Source organism: Lacerta agilis, chromosome 2, assembly GCF_009819535.1.
Source record: "Lacerta agilis isolate rLacAgi1 chromosome 2, rLacAgi1.pri, whole genome shotgun sequence".
In the NCBI taxonomy this organism is placed as follows: Eukaryota; Metazoa; Chordata; class Lepidosauria; order Squamata; family Lacertidae; genus Lacerta; species Lacerta agilis.
The window spans coordinates 63,424,258-63,427,361 of record NC_046313.1 but is presented as its reverse complement, the minus strand read 5'-3'; the positions used below and the strand labels follow the sequence as shown (position 1 = coordinate 63,427,361).

The 3,104-nt window shown below is 42.2% G+C and overlaps 1 long non-coding RNA gene across 1 annotated transcript; it reads right to left on the bottom strand.

Annotated features, from left to right (window-relative positions):
* Positions 1–737: 737 nt before the first annotated feature.
* LOC117042928 lies at positions 738–2,747 on the bottom strand. Its single transcript, XR_004426116.1, has 3 exons — positions 2,395–2,747; positions 1,225–1,764; positions 738–924 (listed from the first exon to the last, which is right to left on the bottom strand). It is a non-coding gene; the product is annotated as an uncharacterized LOC117042928 (long non-coding RNA).
* Between the last annotated feature and the right edge of the window lie 357 nt (positions 2,748–3,104).

The window sequence follows — 3,104 nt, the reverse complement described above, 5'->3', positions numbered from 1 at the left end:
TTACATTTTGCAATATATCGTATTTTTCCGTGTATAAGACTAGGTTTCCCCCCTAAAAATAATGTCAAAAATTGTTGTTGTTGTTCAGTCGTTCAGTCGTGTCCGACTCTTCGTGACCCCATGGACCAGAGCACGCCAGGCCCCCCTATCCTCCCCTGCCTCCCACAGTTTGGCCAAACTCATGCCAGTCGCTTCGAGAACACTGTCCAACCATCTCATCCTCTGTTGTCCCCTTCTCCTTGTGCCCTCCATCTTTCCCAACATCAGGGTCTTTTCCAGGGAGTTTTCTCTTCTCATGAGGTGGCCAAAGTACTGGAGCCTCAACTTCAGGATCTGGGGGGTGTCTTATACACGGGACCATCTCCCCCCATTTTCTTAAATCTGAGTCCCCAAAAATAGGGGGCATCTTATACATGGGGGTTTCTTTTAGATGGAAAAATATGGTAATTATATGAGGCAACGTCTTCTGGACAATAGCTCATCATCAATAGCATTCCTGGGCCACCAACATGTTGCCCATGAGTGCAATGGCACCTTTGTTTTAAAAGTGATATTTTGTGTTTTAAAAAATAAATAAATCACAGATAAATGTTGAAATGACAGCAAACAAGCCCATGTAAAAGTGAAATAAACAGATCCCTCCAGTCCTAGCAGTTGGGTTGGGTTGTCTGTCCTCTGTGTTATAAGAGATCGAAGACAGGCACTGTGAATTGAACAGGAGCAACACTGGGCTAAAGGCTGCCCACCATCCCTTTCTTCGCCTTGCAACGAAACTCTTGAAAGGTATAGGAGGAGGTCAGCAGCAGTTGAGTGGAGGCCACATTGTGAGATTTCCATGCCAAATCCCCCATCAGTCACAATCTCTGCATTTGTGAACATCTGCAGTCAGTCCCATGGCTTCCCATTAGGAGGGCGGGGGAACGTCTATAAACACACGTAAAGAATCGTCATGGACATTTATGTTTATCTGCAGGCTATATGAAAAGCACATGTGAAAAATCTCAGCGTAAGAAACAGTGCCAGCAACCAAGAGATTAATCACCCTAATTGAAATTGCCAACGTTTGCACAATTGCCTCAAATCAGCAGCCAAACTAGTCACTCCTCAGCGAGGGCACTTTTGCTGGTAGCTGTGGAAGTTCATCTTTTGCACAACATCTCTCACAAAATGATGATATGCAAAGGGTGCGGAGAAATCATAAATAATTTTTAAAAGTACACATACCTGGACCTGTTTCAAAATGATGAGCCATGTTCTTAACTGGGCAAACATTGCACAGAAATGTTCTAGATATATACAACTTAAATAAAATGTAAGGTAGCTGTGTTTCCGCAAGCACGTGAGGTTCACCGTTCAAGAAGATTCCTCTGCAGTGTTCATGATGTCAGTTCTGTGTACAACATGACAGAGCCATTACCTTTCTCGTTGCTGGCAGAGCCCTAAACTTCAAGGATGAACCAAACATTCATTCTCTTTTGTGTAAGTATCAGTGTGGGTCTCAGGCACCTTTGTAGCGTCACACAATAGAAGGCACTGTTAGGAGTCTGCAACAGTGAAAGGTCTTCAACTTGACATTTCTCTTGGGGCATTCAGTCCCAGAAGTCAGGGTTCAACTCCTTTCTCCTTCAGGAGGACTGCAGAGAGACCAGTGAACTTCTTGCTCTTTTCCTCCTGCAGCTTCAGAGGCTGAGTCGATGTCTCTGCCCAACTTATTAATAATGGTAAATGTCAAGTCTTTTTTCCCTTCAGTCCAGTAGCATAGGCCTAAAAGGAGGGGAGGCAGAATCTCTTTTGAAATGGTGGAATTCTTCTTGCATTCTAGATTAATGTTCCGTTCTTTGGGAACAGAGTTAGTACATGAGGCTCACAGGTTGATAAACTGGCTCCAAATGCCTCAGTAGTAGATCTCATTGCTTCCAAAATGCTACATACCCACAAGAAACATTAGTGTTTAAGTTAAAATGCTACTATGTAGGCCATGTAGTATTTTCTTTTCCCCTGTCAGCCTGAAGAAAAGTGATTATCCAAAAAAGCAAAAGGCCTCATTTCTCAGGTTCAGGTTACCTAAAGGGCTGTCCTGCTCCATGTATCCCTGTTCCTTAAATGGGGCACTGCTGGAAGTGTCACATACCTCACTGGTGCACTTAGAAACCAGGCTTTTAGCACTGTAGCTCCAGCCCTCTTAAATCACTTGTTGGAGAGGAAGGTTTGGGAGATAGATCCTTACCCTTTTGAAGCAGAGTTAGCACAATGGTGATTGCTTTAAGCACATTAAAACTTGGTTAGATCTGCATCTCCCTCATCCACCTTTAAATAAGCATTCCCCTCAAAAACACTTAGGCTAGAATAAATCACAGGCACTTAGCTTTGCAAATAAGTGAATATTTTACTTACAGAGTTTTCAGAAGTTACAGCAAATAAATCTCCATCCATTAAAATGAAGATGAAAAAGGTTCCAAGTGACTTTAAAAGAAATGGACTTGGCTTACTTACAAAAGGACCATGGAATATTTGCATTAGCAAAGATGCAGGCTGTAAAATCTTCCTTTTGGAGGAGATTCAGTTATCGTCTAGGAAGCCGTGACCGCATGGCTTCTTGCTTGTTTCAGGAAGCATAAAGAGAAAAAGACTGAGAAGGTGGGGAGCAGAGGCTGCTTAGTACTGCTAAGCCACACCCATTCTGGTAAATTGAACTCAGGGGTCAGGTTAACCCTTTCATGCACACAAATGTGCTTCAATAACTGTATATAACAACATCACTTACCAACTGAAATGAGACAAGCACCTTGATGTTTACGCAGTTCCTGAAATAGTTTTTGCTTGAGAAGGCTTTCTCTGAAGTGTGACCCTGTCATTATATGGAACATGAACTGTACATTTGTGGAAATGGTTTTTTACTGTTTTTAGTTTATTGAGTATCTTTGTATTTTATCTTATTATACACTACTTCAGTAGCTTCTGGCTGTGAAACAGTTCATAAATTTGCAAAATAAAAAGGAAGCAAGATAAAAGTCAAGAGTCATGATCAGAAGCATTGCCCCCCCCCTCCTTCTTGCTTCATACAATGAGAACCTTTTGTAGAAGGAGCAACATGGCTTTCTCGT